We start from the raw sequence: 18,513 nt of genomic DNA, 5'->3' as shown, positions 1-18,513 counted from the left end.
CATCTGGTTTAAATACTCAGCCTTGATTTTATATTCAACAATAGATTGTCCACATCCCTCTGGGGTAGAGAATTCCAAAGTGGAGAAATTTCTTCTCATCATCTCAGTCCTAAATGTCCAGCCCTTTATCCTGATACTGTGTCCCGTGTTCTAGACTCCCCAGTCAGGGGGACACAACCTATCAGTGTTTACCCTGTCAAGAGCTTGGATGTTTCACTCAGATCACCTCCCATTCTTTAAAACCCAAGATTATTGGCCCAATTTAGCTAGCCTCTCATCATAGGACAACCTTCTAATTCCAGGAACCAATCTAGTGAACCTTTGATTATTCAATTCATGGTGACACCCGTACCGGGAAAAATGGGAGCTGTACCCTTGGGATGGTCTTTACCTGAACTGTACTGAGATGAGTGTTCTGGTAAGTCCTATTACTGGTGTGGTAGAGAGAGCTTTAAGCTAAATAGTGGGGGCAAGGGATCAAATTTGGGAAGATGTGATACATTAAATAGGGAAGACAAGGCATGAGAGCAAGGTAACAATAAGGGAAATATTGATCAGAGTGTGGCAGGAAGGGACAGAATGTCCAAACTTAAGGGTACACCAGCACATAAGGCTATAGGTTACAAAAATAGTAAAATGGCAGAACTAAAGGCACATAGCATTCATACCAAAACAGATGAATTGACAGCACACACAAAAATAAATATGTATGATCTGATAGCCATTACAAAGACATGGCTGCAGGATGACAAAGACTGGGACCTGAATATTCAATGATACATGAAGGCATCTACCCACTAGGTAGAAGTGATCATAAAATGGTTGAATTTCACATTCGGTTTGAGAAAGAGAGAAGTGGATCTCAGACTAGTGTTTCAAACTTAAATAAAGGAGAGCTGGCCAAAGTGAACTGGGAAATTTGGTTAAGGGATAGGTCAGTAGAAATGTAGTGGCAGATATTTTGAGAGATATTTCAGAATACTTAGAAAAGATACATTGCTGTCAGAAAGAATGACTCTAAGGGAAAGATGCACACCTGTGACTAACTAAGGAAGTTAAAGAGGGTATTAAATTGAAAGAAAACGCATATAATTCAGCAAAGATTAATGGCAGGTCAGGAGATCGGACAGAATATAAAGAACAGAAAAGAATGACTGAAGGATTAATATGGAGGGAAAAATTAGAGTACAAGAGAAAGCTAGCTAGACATATAAAAACAGATAGTAAGAGATCCTACAGGTATTTGACAAGGAAAAGTGTAAGTAAAGCGAGCATTGGTCCCCTATAGAGTGAGAATGGAAAATTGATAATGGAAAATAAGGAAATGGCGGGAGGATTGAACAGATATTTTGTGTCTGTCTTCATTGTAGAGGATACAAATAACATCCCAGAAATAATTGTGAATCAGGAGGTGAAAGGGAGGGAGGAACTTAAAACAATAACAATCACCAGGGAAAAGGGTACTAAGAAAATTAATAGAACTAAAAACTGACAAATCCCCAGGTCCTGATGGACTTCATCCTAAAGTCAAAACCTGTGGTCCCAGCAGTAGTCCTAAACCCTTTTCAGCAAGTGCATGCTGAAATAGGCAACGCAATGATATTAATCTTCCAAAATTCCCTAGATCCTGGAAAGATCCCCTCAGATTGGAAAACAACAAATGTGACTCCTCTATTCAAGAAAGGAGGGAGACAGAAAACAGCAAACTACAAGCCAGTTAGCTTAACATCTGTCATAGGGAAATTGCTAGAGCCTATTATTAAGGAGGTCAGAGCGGGGCATTTAGAAAATCGCAATGCAATCAGGGAGAGGCAACATGATTTCGTGAAAAGGAAATCATGTTGACTAAGTTATTGCCGTTCTTTGAGGAAGTAACAAGCAACATGGATAAAGGAGAACCTGTAAATGTGCTGTACGTAGATTTTCGGAAGGCATTTGACAAGGTTACTATCAAAGGTTGCTATACAAATAAGAGCTCATGATGTAGGGGGTAACATATTAGCATGGGTAGAGGATTAGTTAGTGAACAGGAAACAGAGAGTGGGCATAAATGGGTCATTTTAGGTTTGGCAAGATGTGACATGTGGATTGCCACAGGGATCAGTGCTGAGGCCTCAACTATTTACAATTCATATCAATGATTTGGATGAAGGGACTGAATGTATGGTTGCCAAATTTGCTGATGACACAATGATAGGTAGGAAAACAGGTTGGCAAGAGGGCATAAGGAGTCTGCAAAGAGACATAGATAGGTTAAGTGAGTGGACAAAAATTTGGCAGCTGGAGTATAAGGTGGGAAAATGTGAACTTGTTCACTTTGGCAGGAAGAATAGAAAGGCAGCATATTATTTAAATGGAGAAAGATTACAGAACCCTGAGGTACAGGGGGATCTGGGTGTCCTGGTACATGAAACACAAAATGTATGTATGCAAGTATAGCAAGTGATTAAAAAGGCAAATGGAATGTTGTTGTGTATTGCAAGGGGAATTGAATACAAAAGTAGGGAGGTTATGCTTCACTTATACAGGGCACTGGTGAAACCACATTTGGAGTACTGCGTACAATATTGTTCTTCTTATTTAAGGAAGAATGTAAATGTATTGGAAGCAGTTCAGAGAAGGTTTACCAGACTAATACCTGGAATGGGTGGGATGCCTTGAGAAGAAAGGCTGGACAGACTAGGCTTTATCCACTGGAGTTTAGAAGAGTAAGACATAACACCCTGAAGGGACTTGACAGGGTGGATGTGGAAAGAATGTTCCCCTTTGTGGGAGAGGCCAGGACTAGGGGACACAATATAAAAATAAGGGGTCTCCCATTTAAGATGAGAAGAATTTTTTTTCTCTCAGAGGGTTATGAATCTTTGGAACTTTATTCCCCAGAGAGCGATGGAGGCAGGGTCAATGAATATTCTTAAGGCAGACATTGATAGATTCTTGACTAACAAGGGAGTCAAAGTTTCGACTTGATCGAAACCTTTAAGATCCTGAGGGGTTTTGAGAGGCTGGATGTGGGCAGGATGTTTCCTCTTATGGGAGAATCTAGAACTCGGTGTCTTTGTCCAAAATTAAGGGGTCGCTCATTTAAGACAGAGGTGAGGAAATGTTTTTCTCTCTGAGCGTCATGAGTCTTTGGAACTCTTCTTCAAAAGGCAGCGGAAGCAGAGTCTTTGAATATCCTTAAGGCAGAGCTAGATAGATTCTTGATAAGCAAAGTGGTGAAAGGTTATCGGGGATAGGGAGGAATGTGAAGTTGACGTTAAAATTGGATCTACTATGATCTTATTGGATGATGCAATAAGCAAGCTTGAGGGTCGAGGAACCTACTCCTGCTCCTATTTCGTATGTTCGCATGTTCATATGTATATTGCAAGGGAAATGGAATATAGAAGTAGGGATGGCTTGCTACTGTGTTGATGAGACTACATCTTCAGTACCGTGTACAGTTTTGGTGTCCTTATTTAAGAAAGGATCTAAATGCGTTACAGAAGGTTCACTCGGCTGATATCTGGAAGTGGGGTGGGGAGTGCGGTTTATCTTGCGAGGACAGGCTGGGCCGGTATCCATTGGAGTTTAGAAGGTTGAGAGGTGATCTTATTGAAACACATAAGACCCTGAAGGGACTTGACAGGGTGGATGCGGAAAGAATGTTCCCCTTTGCGGGAGAGGCCAGGACTAGGGGACACAATATAAAAATAAGGTGTCTCCCATTTAAGATGAGAAGAATTTTTTTTCTCTCTGAGGGTTGTGAATCTTTGGAACTTTATTCCCCAGAGAGCGATGGAGGCAGGGTCAATGAATATTCTTAAGGCAGACATCGATAGATTCTTGACTAACAAGGGAGTCAAAGTTTATCTGGGGTAGGTGGAATGTGGAGTTGAGGCCACAATCAGATCAGCCATGATCTTATTGAATAGCAGAGCAGGGCCAAGGGGCTGAATGGCCTACTCCTGCTCCTAATTCGTTTATTTGTATGTATGTTTGCTGTAACGCCTCCAAGGCAATTATATTCTCCCTTAGGTGTGGGCCAGAGTTTTATGTCCCACAGGCGGGCACACGCCCAACCCAGCCCGGCATCAAATCGCACAAGATGATGTCGGGCGAGTGTCCCGATGTCATCACGCACTTGCGCAATATTTGGCTTGGCGGGCATGCGCAAGAGTTGGAAGAGCGCTGGCCAAGAATTAAAAGGGCAATTAAGCCCATTAACGGGCCAATTGTCAGCGACTTTTCGTGGCCTGTCCAACCTTACGGTTGGCGGATGAGCCAATCGGCCAGGCAGGCTTTACATTTTTGATGAAACCTCATCCAAGGGTGGGATGAAATCTCTGTTAGGATTTAAAATAAAAATAGATACCTGGGGACTGCTTTTCTTATTAGGTCTGCTTTCAGGTGGTTGTTTGCGCGGCATGGACATTTTTTGCAGCGTTTTTGTGCTTGATTTTATTATTTGGAGGTCTGCAGCTCTCAGAGGCAGCTGTCTGCCTCCAGCGAGCTTAGAGGGAGCGCTCACCAGCACCCACGGTGACTATCGGGTGCCCGCCCTCTTCCTGCCACCAGTGGCAGTGCTGAGCCTTTCTCCGGACATGTTTCCCGCTGGCAGGCCATTATGGTGGTAAGATCGCGGTTGGGGGGCCGATCATGGGCAGAAGCGCATTTCACATCCGCTTCCGGGTTTGCTGATCGCCCGCGGCCGACAAGGGCAATGTTGAGGCTGTGGTGACCAAAACTGCACACAGTACTCCAGCTGTGGTCTAACCAAAGCCCCGTACGATTGTAGCAACACTTTTTTTTATTGTTGTGCTCCAATCCCCTTGCAATCATGCTATTTGTCTTGCCAGTCGCTTCCTGTACCTGTGTTGGTTTGGCAGGTGCTTACTCAATGTTTGACTGTGGGGCAATAGAGGGATGGAAAGGCTCCTGTGAAGCATGATTACTGGCATGGACCAGTTGGGCTGATTTGACTGTTTCAGTGCTGTCGGCTCAATATCTATGTAAGATATAACTGTGCAGAATAACTCAGCATCTACTAGCAAAGGACTCACCGCTATGTAAGGAGATTGACATCTATTGTACTGACCATGCATGGCAGGACATGGTAATAGCTACAAAAAAAAAAGAGATCTGGCCAGCCAGCACAGACATGAGGGGTTGAATGGCCTCCTTCTGTGTTGTTATGATTCTGTGACTTCAATTTATATGTCAGCTTTCATCACTTCAGAATGACCCAGAGAGCTTTCTGGCCAATGATGTAATGTGGGAATGTGACAGCCAATCCCCATGCAGCACGGTCCCAACAACCACGATAACAATTGACATTTATACTGCACTTTTAACGTAGTAAACCATCCCATGACATTTAACTAGAGCAATATTTATCAAGTATTTTTGACACTCAACCACAAAAGAAAACAGCAGGAAAGATGACTCAAATGACACAGGTTTAAAGGAGCATCTTAAAGGAGGATAGAGAGGTTTGGGGAAGGAATTCCAGTGCTTAGGGCTGAGGCAGCCAATGGTGGAGCAGCTAAAATCATGGATGCGCAAGAGGCCAGAACTGAAGGAACGCAGAGGTCTTGAAGGCTTGTAGGTTACAGGGGTAGGGAGCGGCAAGGCCATGGAGGGACTTGAAAACAAGGATGAGGGTTTTAAAACTGAGGCATTATCAAACTGAGAGCCAGTGTAGTGAGCCAGTGAGCATGGGGTGAAATTGGAATGAGTTGGGATAAAGACAGCAGAGTTTAAGTTTACAGAGGGTGGAATATTCATGTTTGTTCCACAAGCAGCAATGTGAGAATATCCAGATCATCTTTTTTAGGCTGAGAGGTAAATATTGGCCAGCTCAATGGGCAAGAATGTCCCTACTCTTCTTCAAAACTGTACCATGGGATCTTTAATGTCCACCTGAGAGGGCAGACAGGGCCTTGCTTTAACAGCTCATCTGAAAGACAGTGCAGCACTCCCTCAGTAGTGCATAGGAAGTGTCAACTTGTATTTTGCGCTCAAGGGCAGGATTTTTAGGTGGGCGTGCGGGTGTGCGCCTGACCCAATCAGACGTGAAATCGCGGGATATTTCGGTTGGCAGGCAGACACAAAAGTCGGAAGCGCTCCCGCTGATAATTAATTAAGAAGCAAATTAAGTTGCAATTGTCTTTAACTTTACGTTGCCTGTCCAACCTTACGGTTGGCGGACGGACGAATCGGCCAGGCGGACTTTGCATTTTTCATGAAGCCTCATCCAAGGGCTGGATGAGGTTTCCGTTGTTAAATTAAAAACAAAAATCTATGGACAGCATTTCTATCATGCTAGGGACTGATTGTGAAGCTTGGGACATTTTTCTCCTGATTTTTAAAAACTTTATTTAATTGTTTTCAAGCCTTCAGCTCCCTGAGGCAGCTCTCTGCCTTCAGGGGGTTTCCATTCAGCGCCCGACCTGTGCCAGCGCTCATGCCAGCGCCTGCCCTCCTCCTGTCCTCACCCCGGCAGCGCTGAGCATTTCAGCCCGCACTTCTCGTTAATTGGCTGGCCAGCGTGAAATTGTGGCGGTGGGCCGATCGCGGGCGGCGACCCCTTTTCCCGGCCAACCCCGAGCCCGCCGATCGCGTCCGCCAACCGACCTGAAAATTCAGCCCCAAGTTTCTGCAGCCCTGTGAGCTGGAAGTCTCCCCACTTTCAAGCCTCAGGGGAAACAAATAGCAAAGCTGAGCCTTATCCATTTCTCGCTGTTTCTTAGTCTTATCTCCCCATTGCCTGCTGGTTGTATAATAGAGGGTGATGTTGAGAATGTGCACTAATAGCCATGTTGTCTATATAATTTTATTATTTATCAGTAAACTGTCTAGTGAGAGTGCACGCATGTGTTAAAGGTTCAGTACTGGAGACAGTATAATTCTCTTAACGTCACGTTCACCTGACACTTAAAGTTATGCAAACATTTTTCCAGAAACCGTTTTTATCCAGTTACTGCTATAAGTCTCCATGGAGACCTGCTATTTTTGGTCTGACAGTCAACAAGTCTCTCAATTGATGTCATTGGATGGTTGCTACTGAGTCGGCAGTGATTCTAGCCCTGATTAAAACCCAGCTTGCCTGACTGTTGTGGATCCAATAAAACTGCAACATGACGCAGTTTTCATCATTGGTTTTTGCAGCTACTCCTCGATGTAGCAGAGGGTCATCAGACAGCCTCAAGCGACTTGGCCCCCCGCTACCTCTAGTGTGAGTGTTGAACAATGGGACACCTGTGCAGGGAGAGGCGTTTCAGTGGAACGAAAGAAACATCTCTTCGATGCCAACAAGGAAAACATTCGCAGGGCTAGGGAAACTGGAATGAGGCTAATTATATGGTTCTTTCATAAGATCAAGCACAAGCACGATGGGCCGGTTTTACAGGGCGATGCGGTCCCTGCCCACCCAGCTAGAAAGTCCAGGAAGAACCCACCCACGATCCAAGTGGCTGCCCCACAGCAATTCAATGGTGGGAGCAGCATTAATTTCTTTCCGGTGTGACTTCCGCCTCTTTCTCAGAAAGAGGTCCTGTCTTAGAAAGATGCCGGCCAGCTGGGTGGTTGGCAGCCCTATAGCCTGCAGCAATGCCAGCGTTAGCTACTGTTGGGACCACAAGCAGCCCCCAACGTTGAGGATCCCGTGGCTGGTAATCCGGGGCTGGGGGGTCACAGTAAGGGCTTTATGGGGATGAGGGGGGCGAGTGGAAAGTTGGGGGCCTGGATCAAGAGGCCAGGAGGAGGGTTAAAGGGGGAGGATGACCTTGGGGTTGAGAGTGGTGCTTCCCATGAGCAAGCTCCCAAAAGGAGCCTTCCCCACCTCTTGTCCATCTCAGTGCCTGATTGAGCGACCTGGCATCTGGGAGCGAGGTGCCCCCTGAGAGCCACCTGCTGCCCTGCCTGCTGAACTTGCCCCCCACCTCCCCACCTCCCCACTCTCAAACACCCTCACACCACAATCCGCATCCTTCCCTCACACAGCAGTGGCCTAGATCCCTCGGTAACCCTCAGCCTCTCCCTGGGTGCATTGCCGACAGTCATCGCTGCTCCCGCTGGTGCTGCCTGTAACGGACAGCTTCCAGCCTCTGATTGGCTGACAGCACTTGGGGGTGGGATTTATGCTGCAGGGTCCTGATACTGGGAAAGGCCCAGTATCAAGGTCACTTAATCCTGGTGGGCCTTCCCCAAAGGTGGCAACGTAGGACTCTTGTGGGCTCTCCAGCAAGCGGGCGAGAATCCTGTTGCCCACATTAAATACCACTCTATGGATGTGAAGCTCACTTGTACAGCACCATTGGACCATCTTCCTTTCCTGGGAGCAGGCCACCCTGCCAACTCCTGCCTGTGTTATTGTAGTAATTGTAAGTAAAACCTTTCATATTGTTTTGGGGATCATGTGATTATACAGGCGACTCAGCCCTAAGCCTGGGTCATCTTAGAGGCAGAGCTTTCCAGTCATGGACCTGGTTCAAGCATGTAGCTTCATCAGAAGCTCTGTACATAAAGTTTACTGTTTCTAACAAGAAACCTGTCCAGTACACCAAGTTTATTACAACTGGCAACCTCCTGAAGTGAGTATATCGATATTTTTAAGGGAAGAAAGAAAAGTATACTCACCATCATGCCACTTTTTGGCAAAAATCAACCTGTATGATTTGTCCGTGGACGACTAGAGTCAGTACATAGAGGGCCTAGGTTTCTACTTTGTGACAAAAGAAATAACAGAGGAGGAGATACAGAATGGAATTCTTCTAAGTGTCTGCAGGAGCAAGACATATAACCTCATCCACAGTCTGACAGCCACAACTGCACCCAATTCTAAATCTTTTAACGAGCTGGTAGACCTCGTGAAGGCAAATTATCAGCTTAAGCCACGGGTGATTATGCAAAGTTCAAGTTCAACTCTAGGGTAAGGGCCCCGGGTGAATCAATCGCAATGTATATCGCAAAGTTAAAACAGTTAACGGAGCACTGCGGCTCTGGAGATTCACTCAATGACATGTTGCGAGATTGTTTGGTTTGTGGCGTAGACGACGATACCATTCAGCAGAAGTTAATATTGACCTAAAGCGCGCCATGGAAGTAAAGCTAGCAATGGACAGTGCTGAGGGGGAGTCACACGCTTTGCAGAGTGTGCAACATAGTGCCGTTCTTCAGCTGGGGCAGAAACCTCCCGCTGGGCATCTCACGTAAAAACAAGGAGACAACCGCGAAATGGAAAACTGCCTCTACTGCCAAAAAATCAAAAAATACTGGAAGCATCTGTACTGTACTGGAAACATGCAAAATTAAAGAGGCAGAATGCCATTACAGTCACAAAAAAGGGCCTGTTGTAAAGCAATGCAGGGCAAAATCAAGACAGCCAATCAGACAGCAAGCCAAGATGATTAAAGTGCACGATGTAACTGAACCACAAGCTGCTGATACTGATATCTATTCCCTATTCAATCGCAAAGCAGTAAAAACTGAACCAATCACCGTCACGCTTAAAGAAAATGGGGATCCTCTAGTCATGGGGGTTGACACAGGAGCAAGGACCACAGTGGTGGGAGAGCACATCTTTAAATACCTAAATGAAGGTACCCAGCCACGGAATCTGGTGCAAACCACAGCTCAGCTGAAGACATACACTGGAGAGTCCATACAGGTAAAAGGCATCGCCACAGTACCTGTGTCCTATAGGCAACAGACAGCCCAGCTTCCAGTGATCATAGTAACAGGTGGAGGACCTAGTCTTCTGGGCCGCGATTGGTTGAAAGAAACTAACTTCAACTTGTCATAAATTTTTCAGGTTAGAACAGGAGGAATTCCTAAATTATGACAGTGTATTCTGAGATGAGTTGGGACAGATAAAAGGCCGACAAGCAAAAATAGACATAGATTCGGAGGCAACACCCCATTTCTTTAAGGACAGACCTGTGCATTATGCCATGTCATGCCTGCTGCCAGGATATTGGGCATGATCTTTGGAACAGGATCATACACTAACTTCACGGTCATGGATGGGTGACCCTTGTGGTTCTGATAGAGCTCCCCATTAATAAATAGGGCCCACCGAGCACATGTGTCAAATTGATGGATCCCTGCACCAATGGGATTCCCGCCAGCCTAGCAAAGCCTCACAATCATTCCTTCTGCTTGCCCCTATTAAGTGAGAAGACAATGAAGTCCCCTCTCATTTTGCACAGGGCCTCTGCCCCTAATGCAATGATGGAGGGAGAACTAAAATGTGGGAAATGTCCTCTGCTCCCGCTTGGAGGGATCCGCTTGCGTAGAAATTGAAGGGCTGGGTGATCTTCACGGCCACTGGTGACAGCTGTTATGTGGCTGCAGGCCCAGTTGCAGGAGGTGGCATGGTTCAGCAGGGTCTCAGACACTGCTCCTAGCTGGGGTTGAGGTAGAAGAAGAACTCCCCTTGGTGAGCAGGGCCTTCTACTGAGAACCCTCCCTCTGAGCACAGCTCCCCCTGTCTGCTGCCAGTGCTCCATCTCTAAGTCAGGCTGCAGCCCAAGAGGAACAGGAACTATAGCCTCTGTCACTGAAAGCAGGCTCTCTCCCGACAGGTCTTCCAACTCCTCTGATCTCTTTGTCAGAATCCAGCACCACTCCCCTGTGAATCCAGACACTTCTGTCAGCTCCTCCAATAACATTCACATGGCACTTCAACTAGCTCTGCAGCAGCAAAAGAAAGTCAAAAGTTGAATTGTGTTGTGGGTGGGGGGAGGGGGGGGGGTGTTGTTGGTGAGGGGTGTTCTTCATGTAATTGAACCCATGTTCAGCTGGAAGTGTTTAAGAGAGGGCACTAACAGGATTGCCAAGTCCAAACTGAGAGAACAGTCACCAAATCCCTGCTAGACACTGATGGGCATCATAATCACTCACTTTGCATGTTTCCAGTGCACACATGGCACACCTGCACTATCTAGAGAACCAAATTTTGTGGTCTATGAATCTAACAACTTGGAATAAGTTGACAAGGAAACCAACTGAGATAGTGATCTTACCGTAATGAGTGATTTCTGTTCAAATGTTAAGAAACCATTGACCAGAAACCGAACTGGACTAGTCATATAAATACTATGGCTACAAGAGCAGGTCAGAGGCTAGGAATCCTGCGGCTAGTAACTCACTTCCTGACTCCCCAAAACCTGTCCACCATCTACAAGTCACAACTCAGGAGTGTGATGGAATACTCTCCACTTGCCTGGCTGAGTGCAGCTCCCACAACACTCAAAAAGCTTGACATCACTCAGGACAAGCAGCCCACTTGATTGGCACCCCATCCACAAACATTCACTCCCTTCACCAATGACGCACAGCGGCAATAGTATGTACCACCTACAAGATGCGCTGCTGGAACTCGCCAACGGTCCTTAGGCAGCACTTTCCAAACTGACCGTTATCATCTAGAAGGTCAAGGGCAGCTGACAAATGGGAATACCACCACTTGGAAGTTCTCCTCCAAACCAGTCACCATTCTGACTTGGAAACATATCGCCACTCCTTCACTGCTGCTGGGTCAAAATCCTGGAACTCCCCCCACCCCTAACAACACTGTGGGTGTGCTTGTACTATATGGACTGCAGAGGTTCAAGAAGGTAGCTCACCACCACCTTCTCAAGGGCAATTAGGGATTTAGGCAGATTGCTATCTTTGAAGTTACATGGATTCAAGTCTATTGTGATACATATTTTAATATTTTTAGCATATTATTTTTGAGACAAATAAATTATAGATTGTAAATCACCATTGACCATTTGTGTAGAAAGGCTAGAATGAATGCCTTTTGATTAACCGAGGCAATGAAACAGTGTCCTAAGTGACAATATTCAAGTTACACAGGCAACAATTGATTTTTATAGTACCTTGAATGGAATAAAATGCCCCCCAGTGCTTTGAGAAGTGAACAAATAAATAGGTTACCAGACACTGAGCAGCGGTTGAGGATAGCTCTTGTGACTGAAGGCAATGTTAAAAAGGAATGTTTTAAGGAGAGATTTGATGGAAAAGAAGAGAAGTAGCAAAACAAAGGTGTTTAAAATGCACAGTTTTGAGCAGTCTGCTTCTGAACTTAGTGTTAGAAGTCCAAAGTCTTAAGGCAGAAAGTGTCCTAAAAAGACATTCTGCCAAAGAATTTTATAGAACAATGCTACAAAAAGACGACCAAATCTCAAGTATTCTTTACTTTAGGATGACAGTACATCAAGTGAACAACTAGAACAACTTATAGTTGAACTTAACATAATGAAATGCCCAAAGGTGTTTCAAAGGAAGATTAGAAAATCTGATGCCGAGCCACATTGGAGGTGTTAGGTCAGATGGTCGAAAACTTAGCCCAAGAGGCAGGTTTTACGGAGTGTCTTAAAGGAGGAAAGCAAGCTAGAGGTATAGGGAGAGAGAGTACTCCCACCCTTTCTTCAAAGATAACAGCCTAAATTTCCCAGTGTTGCCTGCCGCTGGTTGTCATGAAATAGCTGAACTCTGGATGCAGCAAAGGCTATGGATCCTGACAACCATAGAACCATAGAAAAGTTACAGCACAGAAGGAGGCCATTCGGTCCATCTTGTCCATGCCAGCCCGAGGACACCCAGGTGCCCTTTCTAATCCCACCTTCCTGTACCCGGTCCATAGCCCTGCAGCTTACAGCGCTTAAGGTGCAGATCCAGGTACTTTTTAAAAGAGTCTAGCGTTTCTTCCTCTACCACCAACTTGGGCAGCGAATTCCAAACACCTACTACCCTCTGCGTAAAAAAGTTCTTCCTCATGTCCCCCCTGCACCTTCTGCCACTTATCTTGAATCTATGTCCCCTGGCTCTAGAATTCTTCACCAAGGGAAACAATTTTATCCTGTCCACTCTATCTATTCCCCTCATAATTTTGTACACCTCAATCAAGTCACCTCTCAGCCTTCTTTGTTATAAGGAAAATAACCCTAACCTATCCAATCTCTCCTCGTAGCTACACTTTTCTAACCCTGGCAACATTCTTGTAAACCTTCTCTGCACTCTCTCCAGAGCTATTATGTCCTTCCTGTAATGTGGTGACCAGAACTGCACACAATACTCCAGTAGTGGCCTCACCAATGTTTTATACAATTCCAACATTATATCCTTACTCAATTATATCCTTATATTCAATACCTCTGCCAATGAAGGAGAGCATTCCATATGCCTTCTTTACAACCTTGTCTACATGAACTGCTGCCTTCAGGGACCTGTGTACTTGTACGCCAAGATCTCTCACCTCATCTACCCCTCTTAGTATATTCCCATTTATTTTGTAATCCCTGTAACTATTTGACCTCCCTAAATGTATGACCTCACACTTCTCTATGTTAAAATCCATCTGCCACTTTACCGCCCACTCCACCAACCCATCTATATCGTTTTGGAGATTATGACTATCCTCTACACTATCCACTACTCGGTCAATCTTTGTGTCATCTGCAAATTTCCCAATCATGCCCCCCACTTACACGTCCAATTCGTTAATATATAACACAAACAGCAAGGGTCCCAACACTGAGCCCTATGGAACACCACTTGAGACAACTTTCCATTCGTAAGGGCATCAATCGACCATTACCCTTTCTTTCCTGTTACAAAGCCAGCCTTTTATCCAGTTTGCCACATTACCCTGAATCCCATGGGCTTTTACTTTCCTGACCAATCTTCCAAGTGGGACCTTGTCAAATGCCTTGCTAAAATCCATGTACACAACATCCACTGCACTACCTTCATCAACCCTCTTGTCACTTCCTCAAAGAATTCAATCAAATTTGTGAGGCAAGACCTTCCTTTAACAAATCCATGCTGACCATCCCTGACTAGTCCATGCCTTTCCACATGACAGTTAATCCTATCTCTCAGGATTGATTCTACTAATTTGCTCACCACCGATGTAAGACTAACTGGCCTATAATTGTTTGGCATTTCCTTTGATCCTTTTTAAACAATGGAACTACAGTTGCATTTCTCCAGTCCTCCAGTACCTCCCCTGTATCTGGTGAAGCTTGGAAAATCATCCTCAGAGCATCTGCTATCTCCAGCTATAGTATTGAAGACTTGTGCTTCAAAAATAGCCGCCCCCTAACCAAGTTGTTCCATTAAAGCTACAACACTAACATCTGCCTGACGATGTGAAAAATTGCCCAGGTATGTCCAGTCCATAAAAAGTAGTATAAATCCAATCTGGCCAATTACCATCCCATCAGTCTATTCTCGATCATCAGCAAAGTGATCAAAGGTGGTATCAGCAGTGATATCAAGTGGCACTCACTCAACATTAACCTGCTCACTGACACTCAGTATGCTTTCCTCCGGGGCCACTCACCTCCTGACCTCATTACAGTCTTGCTCCAAACATGAATAAAAGAACTGATTTCTAGAGGTGAGGTGAGAGTGACTGCCCTAGACAGGCAATATTTGACCGAGTGTGGCATCAGAGAGCCATAGAAAAAATGAAGTCAATAGGAAGTCAGGGGGAACTCTCCACTGGTTGGAATCATACCTAGCCCAAAGGAAGATGGTTGTGGTTATTGGAAGCCAATTATCTCAGCCTAGGGGATCACTGCAGGAGTTCCTCATGTAGCATCCTAGGCCCAAACGCCTTTAAAAAAATTATTTCATGGGATGTTGGCATCGCTGACAAGGCCAGCATTTGTTGCCCGACCCTAATTACCCTTGAGAAGGTGTTGGTGAGCTGCCTTCTTGAACCTCTGCTGTCCATCTGGTGCATGTACACACATAGTGCTGTTAGGAAGGGAGTTCCAGGGTTTTGACCCAGCGACAATGAAGGAACAGGATCTTCTGATGCTTCCTTCCATCACATGGTTAATAGTGGGGATGTTCATTAATGGTTGCACAGTGTTCCATGCCATTCACAACTCCTCAGATTCTGAGGAGTGCTTGCATGGGACAAGACATGGGCAACATTCAGACTTGGGCTGATAAATGGCAAGTAACATTTGCCCTAAATAAGTGCCAGGCAATGACCATTTACAACAAGACAGAATCATTCAGACTCCAAACATCAACTCTGTTTCTCTCTCCACAGATGCTGCTGGCCCTGTTGAGGTTTTCCAGCATTTTCTGTTTTTTTTTTCAGATTTCCAGAATCCACAGTATTTTGCTTTTATGCTAGAATCTAATTTTCTCTCCTTGACATTCAACGGCATTTTCATTCCTGAATCCCCCACCGTCAACTTCCTGGTGGTAACCAAAGTTAACTGGAGCAGCCACATAACTATTGCTGCTACAAGAGCCGGTCAGAGACTGGGAATTCTGCGGTGAGTAACTCGCATCCTGACTCCACATAGATTTTCTACCATCTACAAGGCACAAATAAGGAGTGTGATGGAATACCCACCACTTGACTGGATGAGTGCAGCTAAAACAGCCCTCAAGAAGCTCAAAACTATGCAGGATAAAGCACCAGACTGATTAGCACACTATCGAGCACCACAAACGTTCACTCTCTGTACCTTCAGTGCATCGTGACAGCAGTGTGTACCACCTGCAAGATGCACTGCAATAACTCACCAAGGCTCCTCTAACAGCACCTTCCAAACCCGTGGCCTCTACCACCTAGAAGGACAAGAGCAGCAAAACACATGGGAACACCATCACCTGCAAGTTCCCCTCCAAGTCACATACCACCTTGACTTGGAAATATATCGCCGTTCCTTCACTGTTGCCAGGTCAAAACCATGGAACTCCCATCCTAACAGCACTATGGGTGTACCAACATCACATGGGCTGCAGAGGTCCAAGAAGGTGGCTCACCACCACCTTCTCAAGGGTAATTAGGATGGGCAATAAATACTGGCCTAGCCAGCAATGCTCACATCCCACAAATAAATAAGTAAAAATTTAGCAGGACCTCCACATCCTTTTCTCTTCTGGTTTCCCCACACCCTCCCTGCCACTCCTTAAATACTAGGGCCACCTCGTCTCCACGACTAACCATGTGATAGAAAGAAGCATCAGAAGATCCTGTTCCTTCACTGTCGCTGGGTCAAAATCCTGGAACTCCCTTCCTAACAGCACTGTGGGTGTATATGCACCCAGATGGACAGCAGCGGTTCAAGAAGGCAGCTCACCACCACCTTCTCAAGGGTAAATTGGGGTGGGCAACAAATGCTGGCCTTGTCAGCGGTACCAAACTCCCATGAAAGAATCTTAATAAAATGTTTGGGCCGAGGATGCTATCTGAGGAACCCCGGCAGTGATGCTGAGTTGTTCAAATCCCAAAGGGAAACTTGAAACAACTGCCATAACTTGTTTTGCAATTTGTACAAATTTTAAAATGCATGCCCTGAATTCAGTAGTAATAAATTAACAAAACTAGATAAAACATTTATTAATAGAAGAAATGACTTTAAATACATACATAGATCTACAAATTACTACTATGATAATTTCTAAACCCCCTCATCAGTCTAACTCCCAGTTACACTTTTGTTAAGGCAACAGTAAGACACATAGATTTTAAAAGACCCCAGACAAAGAAACATGATCCCCTGAACAAATCGACTTCCAAGTGAGTTTTCTTAACTGCAGTCTTTTGGAAAGACAGCAGTTTGAGGCATAGATGCTGAAGGCTTTTCACGCACTTGCAAGATCTTAAAACTGCCTCCCCTTACACAAAGCCCTTGCTCCTTCTTTATACATATCTTTCCCTTTGAATGCAAATACCCATTGTTTCACTATGTCTTTGGACTTTATCTCCCTGATAATAGAACCCTCTCATAGCACTAAGTTTTACCAGTGATCTTTGGGAAAAATAAACACACCGTTTCTAAACTTCACCTGGCTAGGTGACACATTTCACCCCTCCTTTGAAAACAATCCAGCCTGGTTTATTTCAAAATGCAAATGTTCCCTTGACACCTATGTTTCTAAACTTCCCCATATTTATCTAATTAACATTTCAATCCCAACCTCTCTTCTTAGACCAAAGCACCCAGGCAAGGTGCCTCTAATTCAATTAAATCTCTTTCACACACAAACACACACATACAGTCAAATATAAACACATAGACACATCCCACTATTACTTTAATTGACAATAAATTCCAATAACATTATGAGAATTATTATTTCTTCTAGACAACCCGTAATTTATTTTGGTTGAGTTGACTGCCAGCAGTTCTGTGGAATTCTGCCTGAGCTGTCAACTTCTTGAAGATCCTTCAAAAATCTTCCAATTTAATATCTACAATGCAAATGAGATGCCAAGAGTAGCTTTGTTCTATCGTTAATAGATTCTTAAGGAAGAAAGATGTTTTCGTGGAAATAGTGTCTTTCATATTCACAGCATTTGTCAAAGAACATCATTGCTGAAGAATTACTTTTGAAATGTCAGCGCGGGGTAAATCTGGCATTTAATTTATGCACACCAAGATCAAAAAATAAAAGCAAAATACCGTGTGTGCTGGAAATCTGAAATAAAAACAGAAAATTCTGGAAAAACTCAGCAGGTCTGGCAGCATCTGTGGAGAGGGAAACAGAGTTAACATTTTGAGTTCCTATGACTCTTCTTCAGAGCTAAAGAGAAGTAGAAATGTGATGGATTTTATGCTGTTGTGGTCTCTCCCACATTGGGGAGACAAAATGCAGACTGGGTGACTGCTTTGCAGAACACCTTCACTCTGTCCGCAAGCATTACCCAGACCTCCCTGTCACTTGCCATTTCAACACACCACTCTGCTCTCATGCCCACATGTTCATCCTTGGCCTGCTGCAATGTTCCAGTGAAGCCCAACGCAAACTGGAGGAACAGCACCTCATCTTCCGACTAGGCACTTTACAGCCTTCCGGACTTAACATTGAGTTCAACAACTTCAGACCATAAACTCTCTCCTCCATTTTTACCACTTTTTAAAATCCAATTAAAAAAATATTTATTCATTTATTCATTTTTTAATTTATTATCATTTTTAGTGATTTATTTTTTATCCCTTTTCCCCAACACCACCCCCCCACCTCAAAATAGGGCCATCTGTCACTTGTTTTTATGTTATGCTTTCACAGAGTGCTGACCCTTGTTTTGCTATTAACACATTCTGCTATCTTACCTTTATGCCACTATCAGCACCTTCTTTAGTCTTTAACACTCCCTTTGTCAAATGCCTCCTTAGCTCCCACCTATCCCGGACCTTCTACTTTTCTCCACCTGCTCCACCTTTCTTAAACAGTATAAAATCCATCATATTTCTACTTCTCTCTAGCTCTGAAGAAGAGCCTTACTGACTTGAAATTTTAATTCTGTTTCTCTCACCACAGATGCTGCCAGACCTGCTAAAATCAAAAAAATAATCTGTTTTGATTGTATCAGTTAAAGGGTAAATTTGACTCGGACTGTGGGGGAGAGTTCCTTTGCATTTCTTCTTCAAAATAGTGTCATGATACGTTTTACACTCAACTAAGAGAGTAGATGGAGCCTTGGTTTAATGTCTCATCCAAAAGATGGCTTTGGATAATGCAGCACTCCCTCAGTACTGCACT

Source organism: Cetorhinus maximus, chromosome 6 (genome assembly GCF_964194155.1).
Source record: "Cetorhinus maximus chromosome 6, sCetMax3.hap1.1, whole genome shotgun sequence".
Classification (NCBI taxonomy): Eukaryota; Metazoa; Chordata; class Chondrichthyes; order Lamniformes; family Cetorhinidae; genus Cetorhinus; species Cetorhinus maximus.
The sequence above is the reverse complement of the archived record's forward strand: the minus strand, read 5'-3'. Positions refer to the sequence as shown.